Source organism: Hypanus sabinus, chromosome 4 (genome assembly GCF_030144855.1).
Source record: "Hypanus sabinus isolate sHypSab1 chromosome 4, sHypSab1.hap1, whole genome shotgun sequence".
NCBI classification, from domain to species: domain Eukaryota; kingdom Metazoa; phylum Chordata; class Chondrichthyes; order Myliobatiformes; family Dasyatidae; genus Hypanus; species Hypanus sabinus.
In genome coordinates, this window is record NC_082709.1 from 67,485,792 (window position 1) to 67,498,062 (window position 12,271).

Below are 12,271 nucleotides of genomic sequence, written 5' to 3' on the forward strand. Positions count from 1 at the left end.
CCAGGAATCCTAATTGGATCTAGGGCTCTCTCAACTGAAATGCTCAAGGCTAGTAGGAGCGAATTGAATACATAAAGGCCAACACTGATGGATTTTTGTTGAGTGAAGGGTACAAAGGACATGGACTAAGGAGAATGTTTAAAGCAATATGGTAGAAGATAGCCAGATGTAACTGTGAAGCAGAGTGATATCCTCTTGGCCATTGTTTTAATTAACTACTTCTTAAGGTTTTCAGCATGAAGCTGACACCTTGCTGGTGGTGATGAAATAAAGTATAATCCACTCCCAGGACCTGTACCCAGCCCAAGAGATGATACGGCGGCTGAGCAAGGAGACGAGCAGCTTCCTGAATGAGTGCCAGGTGCCAGAGAGATATCTCATTGTGATGGTAAGTGTTCTTCATTGTAATAACTTACATGGAAAAGGGAACTGAAGAGGTCATCAAAGCATCCACTGCATCGCCTTTATCTACCCTACTTTCAATCTCCTCAAAGAATTCCAACAGGTTTATCAGGAAGGATTTTCCCTGAAGGAAACCATGCTGACGTTGTACTATCTTGTCCTGTGTCACCAAGTACTCCATCACCTCGTCTTTAACAATTGACTCCAACATCTTCCCAACCACTGAGGTCAGGCTAACTGGTCTATAATTTCTTTTCTGCTGCCTTCCTCCTTTCTTAAAGAGTGGAGTGACATTTGCAAATTTCCAGTCCTCTGGCACCATGCCAGAGTCCAATGATTTTTGAAAGATCATTTCTAATGCCACCACAATCTCTAACGTTACCTCTTACAGAACCCTAGGGTGCAGCTCCTCTGGTCTGGGTGACTTATGTACCTTTAGATCTTTCAGCTTTTTGAGCACCTTCCCTCTTGTAACAGTAACTGCACACACTTCTCTTCCTTCACACACTACAACACCAGGCATGCCGCTAGTGTCTTCCACAGTGAAGACTGATGCAAAATACTCATTTAGTTCATCAGCCAGCTCCTTGTCCCAGTTATTATTTCTCCTGCCTCATTTTCTAGGTCCTATATCTACTCTCATTTCTCTTTTACTTTTCACATACTTGAAAAAACTTTTACTACCCATTTTGATATTATTTGCCAGCTTGCTTTCATATTTCATCTTCTCCCTTCTAATGATTTTTCTAGTTGTTCTCTGTAGGTTTTTACAATCTTCTCAATCCTTTATCTTCCCACTAATTTTAGCTTTGCTGTATGCCCTTTCTTTTTACAATGGCTTTGACTTCCCTTGTCAGCAATGGTTGTACCATATTACTATTTGAGTAATTCTTCAATTTTGGAATACTCGTGTCCCACACCTCCCTCATTTTGCCCAGAAACACACACCTTGCTGCTCAGCTGTCATCCCTGCCAGCAGCTCCTTCCAGTTTACTTCGGCCAACTCCTCTCTCATACCACTGTAATTTCCCTCACCCCACTGAAATACTGCTGCATCAGACTTTACTTTTTCCCTATCAAATTTCAAGTTGAACACAATCATATTGTGATCTCTGGTTCCTAAGGGTTCTTTTACCTTAAGTTCCCTAATCACTTCCGGTTCATTACATAACACCCAATCCATTATAACTGATCCCCGAGGAGGCTCAATGACAAACTGCTCTGTAAACCCATTTCATAGGCTTTCAACAAACTCACTCTCCTGAGACCCATTACCAACCTGATTTTCCCAATCAACCCGCACGTTAAAATCTCCTGACTACCATAACATTGCACATTTGACTGACCTTTTCTATTTGCTGTTGTAACCCACGGTCCACATCCCAGCCACTGTTGGGAGGCCTGTATATAACTGCTATCAAGGACATGTGAGTGATTGTACCGTCAATGTCGAGCTACCTTCAGAAGTGAGAGTCAGATTACGTTTACTGTAGGCCACCATTTCCCTCTTTGAGACTCACTTCCTTGCAGGCAATTACAGGAAAATAAAAACATACAATAGAGTTTATGACAAGCTTTACATAAACAAAGACTGACCTGCATCCAGTGTGCAAAAGAAGACAAATAAAAAAGTGGTAACTAACGCCGAGTTGACGAGCCCTCGAAACAGTCCGTGGGTCGTGGCGGCCCACCACAGGATGGATGCCGAGGCTTTGGAGAGGATGCAGGAGGGGTTCACCAGGATGCGGCCTAGTTCAGAGGGCGTGAGTTATCGTGAGAGGCTGGATAAACTTCGGTTGTTTCTTCTGGGGCTGATCGTAGTTTATAAGATTATGAGAGAGGTAGACAAAGTGGCCAGTGAGTATCTGTTTGCCAGGGTTGAGATGCCTGATACCAGAGGGCATGCATTGAAGGTGAGGGGGGGCAAGGGGGATGTGAGGGGTAAGTTTTTTACTCAGAGAGTTATGGATGCCTGGAATGCGTTGCCTGGCTTGGTGGTAGAGGCAAATACATTGGAGGCTTTTAAGAGGCATTTGGATAGGCACATGGATCTGAGGAAGAAGGAGGGATATGGACAAGGAGTGGGCAAGAGGGATTAGTGTTTGCGTGTTTTTGATTGCTTCTAACCTGGTTCGGCACAACATTGTGGGCTGAACAGCCTGTTCCTGTGCTGTACTCATCAATCTGTTTATTTAGTATTTATTTCCACAGTTTGTCTTCTTTTGCATGTTGGTTGTTTGTCAGCCATTGTGCGCAGATTTTCACTGGTTCGATTCTATTTCTTTGTTTTACTGTGAGTGCCTGCAAGAAAATAAATCACAAGGTAACAGGCCAAAGTCTGAGCACCTTTTTTCAGATTCTATGTGTTCATAACCACATGATGAGACCGCGGCCGTTGCATCAACCCTGTAAAATACCCTGTGGAGCTACCTGAAGGACAGCAGAGAAACTGTGCGACTCCCTCTGACTCTGGTGCTATACATTCCATAATACCGATACGTTGCTACATTTTCAGGAACTTTCTACAGTGGCTCCAGCATTGCAAAACCAAATACACCCCAACAGATTAAACATCACCGCAGAAGTTGAATATCACAATAACAGTGGAAATCAATTCTCTAGTATTTGTATTAATGAATTCTAATATATTTTGGTAACTGCTTTATTATACAGGCATCTGTCACTGAATCACCTGTCCATGTATATCACTGACCTGTGAGTACGATGAATCACCTGTCACTGAATCATCTGTCTGGGAATCACCTGTCACTGAATCACCTGTCTGTGAATCACCCATCTGGGAATCACCTGTCTGGGAATCACCTATCTGGGAATCACCTGTCACTGAATCACCCATCTGGGAATCACCTGTCTGTGAATCACCTGTCTGGGAATCACCTGTCACTGAATCACCTGTCTGTGAATCACCTGTCTGTGAATCACCTGTCTGGGAATCACCCATCTGGGAATCACCTGTCTGGGAATCACCCATCTGGGAATCACCTATCTGGGAATCACCTGTCACTGAATCACCTGTCACTGAATCACCCATCTGGGAATCACCCATCTGGGAATCACCTATCTGGGAATCACCTGTCACTGAATCACCTGTCACTGAATCACCCATCTGGGAATCACCTGTCTGGGAATCACCTGTCACTGAATCACCTGTCTGTGAATCACCTGTCTGTGAATCACCTGTCTGGGAATCACCCATCTGGGAATCACCTGTCTGGGAATCACCCATCTGGGAATCACCTATCTGGGAATCACCTGTCACTGAATCACCTGTCACTGAATCACCCATCTGGGAATCACCTGTCTGGGAATCACCCATCTGGGAATCACCTATCTGGGAATCACCTGTCACTGAATCACCTGTCACTGAATCACCCATCTGGGAATCACCTGTCTGGGAATCACCTATCTGGGAATCACCTGTCTGTGAATCACCTATCTGGGAATCACCTGTCACTGAATCACCTGTCTGTGAATCACCTATCTGGGAATCACCTGTCTGGGAATCACCTGTCTGGGAATCACCTGTCACTGAATCACCTGTCTGTGAATCACCTATCTGGGAATTACCTGTCTGGGAATCACCTGTCTGGGAATCACCTGTCACTGAATCACCTGTCTGTGAATCATCTATCTGGGAATCACCTGTCTGGGAATCACCTGTCACTGAATCACCTATCTGGGAATCACCTGTCACTGAATCACCTGTCTGGGAATCACCTGTCACTGAATCACCTGTCTGGGAATCACCTGTCTGGGAATCACCTGTCTGTGCATCATCTGTCACTGAATCACCCATCTGTAAATCACCTGTCTGTGAATCACCTATCTGGGAATCACCTGTCTGGGAATCACCTGTCTGGGAATCACCTGTCACTGAATCACCTGTCTGTGAATCACCTATCTGGGAATCACCTGTCTGGGAATCACCTGTCACTGAATCACCTGTCTGTGAATCATCTATCTGGGAATCACCTGTCTGGGAATCACCTGTCACTGAATCACCTGTCTGTGAATCACCTATCTGGGAATCACCCATCTGGGAATCACCTGTCTGGGAATCACCTGTCACTGAATCACCTATCTGGGAATCACCTGTCACTGAATCACCTGTCTGGGAATCACCTGTCACTGAATCACCTGTCTGGGAATCACCTGTCTGTGCATCATCTGTCACTGAATCACCCATCTGTAAATTACCTGTCTGTGAGTCGCCTGTCACTGAATCACCTGTTACTCAATCACCTGTCTGTGAGTCACCTGTCTGTGTATACCACTGACCTGTGAGTATAATGCATGCTAACTCTTTAAGAACTAGTGACAGCCTACATTTTAAAAAACTGATTTCCCATTCGCAGGACCAGCTGCTTGCATTTCTGCTGCCGAGGATTTCGTTTGGAAGGCAAGCCAGACGTACCCCAGGAACGACAAGCAGACTGCCAGACCTGAATTCTGAAGCCATCCCTCTTTTCAGAAGCATAGCTCTGTCCAACTACCACTGCCCATTGTACTGCCACTGACCTCCATCAGCCCAGCATCCTGAATAGACAAGTGCAAGAACTTCATAGAGCCTTCAGCCACCCAAAGGCTGGATTATGGGAACAATTCCCACATTACGATTACCGGTCACTAGTCAGCATAGGCTTTCCTTCAGTCTGTGAGTGTTGTCCCTCCCTCAGTCTGTGAGTGTCTGTCTCTCCCTCAGTCTGTGAGTGTTGTCCCTCCCTCAGTCTGTGAGTGTCTGTCTCTCCCTCAGTCTGTGAGTGTTGTCCCTCCCTCTGTCTGTGAGTGTCTGTCTCTCCCTCAGTCTGTGAGTGTTGTCCCTCCCTCAGTCTGTGAGTGTCTGTCTCTCCCTCAGTCTGTGAGTGTTGTCCCTCCCTCAGTCTGTGAGTGTCTGTCTCTCCCTCAGTCTGTGAGTGTTGTCTCTCCCTCAGTCTGTGAGTGTTGTCCCTCCCTCTGTCTGTGAGTGTTGTCCCTCCCTCAGTCTGTGTGTTGTTCCTCCCTCAGTCTGTGAGTGTTGTCCCTCCCTCTGTCTGTGAGTGTTGTCCCTCCCTCTTTCTGTGTCTATCTCTCCCTCAGTCTGTGAGTGTTGTCCCTCCCTCTGTCTGTGACTGTCTGTCTCTCCCTCAGTCTGTGAGTGTTGTTCCTCCCTCTGTCTGTGAGTGTCTGTCTCTCCCTCAGTCTGTGAGTGTTGTCTCTCCCTCAGTCTGTGAGTGTTGTCCCTCCCTCTGTCTGTGAGTGTCTGTCTCTCCCTCAGTCTGTGAGTGTTGTCCCTCCCTCAGTCTGTGAGTGTCTGTCTCTCCCTCAGTCTGTGAGTGTTGTCCCTCCCTCAGTCTGTGAGTGTCTGTCTCTCCCTCAGTCTGTGAGTGTTGTCTCTCCCTCAGTCTGTGAGTGTTGTCCCTCCCTCGGACTGTGAGTGTCTGTCTCTCCCTCAGTCTGTGAGTGTTGTCCCTCCCTCGGTCTGTGAGTGTTGTCCCTCCCTCAGTCTGTGAGTGTCTGTCTCTCGCTCAGTCTGTGTTGTTCCTCCCTCAGTCTGTGAGTGTTGTCCCTCCCTCTGTCTGTGAGTGTTGTTCCTCCCTCAGTCTGTGAGTGTCTGTCTCTCCCTCAGTCTGTGAGTGTTGTTCCTCCCTCAGTCTGTGAGTGTTGTTCCTCCCTCAGTCTGTGAGTGTTGTCCCTCCCTCAGTCTGTGAGTGTCTGTCTCTCCCTCAGTCTGTGAGTGTTGTTCCTCCCTCAGTCTGTGAGTGTTGTTCCTCCCTCAGTCTGTGAGTGTTGTCCCTCCCTCGGTCTGTGAGTGTTGTCCCTCCCTCTGTCTGTGAGTGTCTGTCTCTCCCTCAGTCTGTGAGTGTTGTTCCTCCCTCTGTCTGTGAGTGTTGATCCTCCCTCTGTCTGTGAGTGTCTGTCTCTCCCTCGGTCTGTGAGTGTCTGTCTCTCCCTCAGTCTGTGAGTGTTGTCCCTCCCTCAGTCTGTGAGTGTTGTCTCTCCCTCAGTCTGTGAGTGTTGTCCCTCCCTCGGACTGTGAGTGTCTGTCTCTCCCTCAGTCTGTGAGTGTTGTCCCTCCCTCGGTCTGTGAGTGTTGTCCCTCCCTCAGTCTGTGAGTGTCTGTCTCTCCCTCAGTCTGTGAGTGATGTTCCTCCCTCAGTCTGTGAGTGTTGTCCCTCCCTCAGTCTGTGAGTGTCTGTCTCTCCCTCAGTCTGTGAGTGTTGTTCCTCCCTCAGTCTGTGAGTGTTGTCCCTCCCTCAGTCTGTGAGTGTCTGTCTCTCCCTCAGTCTGTGAGTGTTGTTCCTCACTCAGTCTGTGAGTGTTGTCCCTCCCTCTGTCTGTGAGTGTTGTCCCTCTCTCAGTCTGTGAGTGTCTGTCTCTCCCTCAGTCTGTGAGTGTTGTTCCTCCCTCAGTCTGTGAGTGTTGTTCCTCCCTCAGTCTGTGAGTGTCTGTCTCTCCCTCGGTCTGTGAGTGTTGTCTCTCCCTCAGTCTGTGAGTGTTGTCCCTCCCTCGGTCTGTGAGTGTCTGTCTCTCCCTCGGTCTGTGAGTGTTGTCCCTTCCTCAGTCTGTGAGTGTTGTCCCTCCCTCAGTCTGTGAGTGTTGTTCCTCCCTCAGTCTGTGAGTGTTGTTCCTCCCTCAGTCTGTGAGTGTTGTCCCTCCTTCAGTCTGTGAGTGTCTGTCTCTCCCTCAGTCTGTGAGTGTTGTCCCTCCCTCTGTCTGTGAGTGTCTGTCTCTCCCTCAGTCTGTGAGTGTTGTTCCTCCCTCTGTCTGTGAGTGTTGTCCCTCCCTCAGTCTGTGAGTGTCTGTCTCTCCCTCAGTCTGTGAGTGTTGTTCCTCCCTCAGTCTGTGAGTGTTGTCCCTCCCTCTGTCTGTGAGTGTTGTCCCTCCCTCAGTCTGTGAGTGTTGTCCCTCCCTCAGTCTGTGAGTGTTGTTCCTCCCTCAGTCTGTGAGTGTTGTCCCTCCTTCAGTCTGTGAGTGTCTGTCTCTCCCTCAGTCTGTGAGTGTTGTCCCTCCCTCAGTCTGTGAGTGTTGTCCCTCCCTCAGTCTGTGAGTGTTGTTCCTCCCTCAGTCTGTGAGTGTCTGTCTCTCCCTCAGTCTGTGAGTGTCTGTCTCTCCCTCAGTCTGTGAGTGTTGTCTCTCCCTCAGTCTGTGAGTGTTGTCCCTCCCTCTGTCTGTGAGTGTCTGTCTCTCCCTCAGTCTGTGAGTGTCTGTCTCTCCCTCGGTCTGTGAGTGTTGTCTCTCCCTCGGTCTGTGAGTGTTGTTCCTCCCTCAGTCTGTGAGTGTCTGTCTCTCCCTCGTTCTGTGAGTGTTGTCTCTCCCTCAGTCTGTGAGTGTTGTCCCTCCCTCTGTCTGTGAGTGTTGTTCCTCCCTCAGTCTGTGAGTGTTGTCCCTCCCTCAGTCTGTGAGTGTTGTCCCTCCCTCAGTCTGTGAGTGTCTGTCTCTCCCTCAGTCTGTGAGTGTTGTTCCTCCCTCAGTCTGTGAGTGTTGTCCCTCCCTCAGTCTGTGAGTGTTGTCCCTCCCTCAGTCTGTGAGTGTCTGTCTCTCCCTCTGTCTGTGAGTGTTGTCCCTCCCTCAGTCTGTGAGTGTTGTTCCTCCCTCAGTCTGTGAGTGTTGTTCCTCCCTCAGTCTGTGAGTGTCTGTCTCTCCCTCGGTCTGTGAGTGTTGTCTCTCCCTCAGTCTGTGAGTGTTGTTCCTCCCTCAGTCTGTGAGTGTCTGTCTCTCCCTCGGTCTGTGAGTGTTGTCTCTCCCTCAGTCTGTGAGTGTTGTCCCTCCCTCTGTCTGTGAGTGTTGTTCCTCCCTCAGTCTGTGAGTGTTGTCCCTCCCTCAGTCTGTGAGTGTTGTCCCTCCCTCAGTCTGTGAGTGTCTGTCTCTCCCTCAGTCTGAGTGTTGTTCCTCCCTCAGTCTGTGAGTGTTGTCCCTCCCTCAGTCTGTGAGTGTTGTCCCTCCCTCAGTCTGTGAGTGTCTGTCTCTCCCTCAGTCTGTCAGTGTTGACCCTCCCTCAGTCTGTGAGTGTTGTCTCTCCCTCAGTCTATGAGTGTTGTCCCTCCCTCGGTCTGTGAGTGTCTGTCTCTCCCTCAATCTGTGAGTGTTGTCCCTCCCTCAGTCTGTGAGTGTCTGTCTCTCCCTCTGTCTGTGAGTGTTGTTCCTCCCTCAGTCTGTGAGTGTTGTCCCTCCTTCAGTCTGTGAGTGTTGTCCCTCTCTCGGTCTGTGAGTGTTGTTCCTCCCTCAGTCTGTGAGTGTCTGTCTCTCCCTCGGTCTGTGAGTGTTGTTCCTCCCTCAGTCTGTGAGTGTTGTCCCTCCCTCTGTCTGTGAGTGTTGTCCCTCCTTCAGTCTGTGAGTGTTGTCCCTTCCTCAGTCTGTGAGTGTCTGTCTCTCCCTCAGTCTGTGAGTGTTGTCTCTCCCTCAGTCTGTGAGTGTTGTCCCTCCCTCAGTCTGTGAGTGTCTGTCTCTCCCTCAGTCTGTGAGTGTTGTCCCTCCCTCAGTCTGTGAGTGTCTGTCTCTCCCTCAGTCTGTGAGTGTTGTCCCTCCCTCGGTCTGTGAGTGTTTGTCCCTCCCTCGGTCTGTGAGTGTCTGTCTCTCCCTCAGTCTGTGAGTGTTGTCTCTCCCTCAGTCTGTGAGTGTTGTCCCTCCCTCAGTCTGTGAGTGTTGTCCCTCCTTCAGTCTGTGAGTGTTGTCCCTTCCTCAGTCTGTGAGTGTCTGTCTCTCCCTCAGTCTGTGAGTGTTGTCTCTCCCTCAGTCTGTGAGTGTTGTCCCTCCCTCAGTCTGTGAGTGTCTGTCTCTCCCTCAGTCTGTGAGTGTTGTCCCTCCCTCAGTCTGTGAGTGTCTGTCTCTCCCTCAGTCTGTGAGTGTTGTCCCTCCCTCGGTCTGTGAGTGTTTGTCCCTCCCTCGGTCTGTGAGTGTTGTCCCTCCCTCAGTCTGTGAGTGTCTGTCCCTCCCTCGGTCTGTGAGTGTTTGTCCCTCCCTCGGTCTGTGAATGTTGTCCCTCCCTCGGTCTGTGGGGAGTTTTGGTCTCTCCGTCGGTCTGTCTCTCCCTCGAGATCACTGCCATCACCTCCTGTCCCCACATGGAGCAGATTTGAAAACTCAGAAGGGAAGCTGAGAGCTTGTCAGGCAGTTTGGCCCAGTCTCACAAGTGCCCCAGCTTCAGAGGATGGGATAGAAACTACAGCCTGACCATCTCCCCCTTGCCTCGAAGCAGTGATTGTTATATTGGGAGGGGAAGTGTTGGGGTATCTGGGATGTCTTGAGGTGTCAATTGGAGTAGTGGCACTGTACCAGTGGAGGACTAACACCCTGTAACGACCTGTACCAGTGGAGGACTAACGCCCTGTAATGACCAGTGCCAGTGGAGGACTAACGCTCTGTAACGACCTGTACCAGTGGAGGACTAACGCCCTGTAACGACCTGTACCAGTGGAGGACTAACGCCCTGTAACGACCTGTACCAGTGGAGGACTAACACCCTGTAACGACCTGTACCAGTGGAGGACTAACACCCTGTAACGACCTGTACCAGTGGAGGACTAACGCCCTGTAACGACCTGTACCAGTGGAGGACTAACGCCCTGTAATGACCAGTGCCAGTGGAGGACTAACACTCTGTAACGACCGGTGCCAGTGGAGGACTAACGCCCTGTAATGACCAGTGCCAGTGGAGGACTAACGCCCTGTAACGACCGGTACCAGTGGAGGACTAACGCCCTGTAATGACCAGTGCCAGTGGAGGACTAACACTCTGTAACGACCGGTGCCAGTGGAGGACTAACGCCCTGTAATGACCAGTGCCAGTGGAGGACTAACGCCCTGTAATGACCAGTGCCAGTGGAGGACTAACGGCCTGTAACGACCAGTGCCAGTGGAGGACTAACGCCCTGTAACGACCAGTGCCAGTGGAGGATTAACGCTCTGTAACGACCGGTGCCAGTGGAGGACTAACACCCTGTAATGACCAGTGCCAGAGGAGGACTAACGGCCTGTAACGACCAGTGCCAGTGGAGGACTAGCGCCCTGTAATGACCAGTGCCAGTGGAGGACTAACGCTCTGTAACGACCGGTGCCAGTGGAGGACTAACACCCTGTAACGACCAGTGCCAGTGGAGGACTAACACCCTGTAATGACCAGTGCCAGTGGAGGACTAACGCCCTGTAATGACCAGTGCCAGTGGAGGACTAACGGCCTGTAACGACCAGTGCCAGTGGAGGACTAACGCCCTGTAACGACCGGTGCCAGTTGAGGACTAACGCCCTGTAACGACCGGTGCCAGTGGAGGACTAACGCCCTGTAACGACCGGTACCAGTGGAGGACTAACGCCCTGTAACGACCGGTGCCAGTGGAGGACTAACGCCCTGTAACGACCGGTGCCAGTGGAGGACTAACGCCCTGTAACGACCGGTACCAGTGGAGGACTAACGCCCTGTAACGACCGGTACCAGTGGAGGACTAACGCCCTGTAACGACCGGTACCAGTGGAGGACTAACGCCCTGTAACGACCGGTACCAGTGGAGGACTAACACCCTGTAACGACCAGTGCCAGTGGAAGACTAACCTCTGGAGTTCAGTGGGTATCTCTCTCATTTCCGAATCAAACGGTGACGGGCTTGTGCTCCTCTCCCCACCCCTGAGCACAGACTCCAGAAGCACTGTTAGTTTTCTCAGTTGACATGTCAAACTCAGACTTTGCCCATTGGACAGACATTAACCATTCCCTGGGTCTGTCTAAAAGAGCAGACAAATATTCCCCCTCCCTCACATCATCTTAACCCAAACTAAAACACTCAAGACAGTGACAGACGGAAAGGTGGATTAAGATTCAACAGGCAAGGTTATTTACCACCTGCACTTTGAAACACAGAGTTAAAATACATAATTCACATTACCGATGTGCTGGGGGCAGCCGGAAGTGTTGCCACTCATTCCGGTGCCCGTATAGTGTGCTCGGAATGGTCGGCACAGCCACACACAACACAACAAGCAACAACAGCAGAACAAACCCCTTCCATCCCTCCCACAAGTCCTTTAGCCTCAGGATAGGCCTCAAGCCTCAGACTCAGGCCTGCAGACGTTGGGCTTCGATCTCTCCAGTAGACTCACAGAGAACTGCTGACTTGGCTTGGAAAGAAAGATTAGTTTAAGTTATCATGCATCCATCGAGACCTCGAAGAAGGCAGGAACTGTGCTGCTTACATCAATGACCAGTACTGTCCGAGGTGGGGGCAACCCACAAGAGTCACTACACTGCTGGTGACATTCCTGTGTGCTCACAATGCTACAATGTGGGAGAAAACCAGAGCACCCGGAGGAAACACACGCGGTCATGGTGAGAACGTACAAACTCCTTACAGACTGCAGCGGGCATTGAACCCCAGTTGGTTGGAGGCGTTTTAAAGCAATGGGTGACACACTTACGATTGAATGACTGTTTGTGGGGATTTTGCTTTGTACAACTTGTCAATCACTTTTCCTACAGTGCTTTGCCTCATCCTGTGCTTATCATACCCGCAGTGGAAATAAAAATCACATATTGACCAGAAGATGCAGCAGAGAACGTGGTCAGTAACAGAGTATAGCCACAAGGTGGCGACACGTGACCATTCTACAAACTACCGGCACTCTGGCAAACAAATTTAATTCCAAGTCAATACACACAAAGTGGTGGAGGAACTCAGCAGGTCAGGCAGCATCTATGGAGAGGAATAAACAGCTGGCACATCCAGGGGAGATCCTTCACCAGGACTAGAAGAGGGCAGAAGCTAGAATAGGAAGGTGGGGTCTGCTGCCTGAACTACTGAGTTCCTCCAGCACTTTGTGTTTGCTGCTCTAGACTACCAGCGCCCGCAGAAACATTTGTGTTTATATCTTCCATTTCTGT

At 50.1% G+C, this 12,271-nt stretch overlaps 1 protein-coding gene and 1 pseudogene across 1 annotated transcript in view; one reads left to right on the forward strand and one right to left on the reverse strand.

The window, feature by feature from the left end:
- LOC132392122 (uncharacterized) overlaps positions 1 to 2,521 on the forward strand; it is a 32,740-nt pseudogene extending 30,219 nt beyond the window's left edge.
- The window catches only part of LOC132392857 (uncharacterized), a 55,319-nt gene that overhangs the window by 9,768 nt on the left and 33,280 nt on the right, over positions 1 to 12,271 (reverse strand). The gene's annotated exons all lie outside the window — the stretch shown is intronic.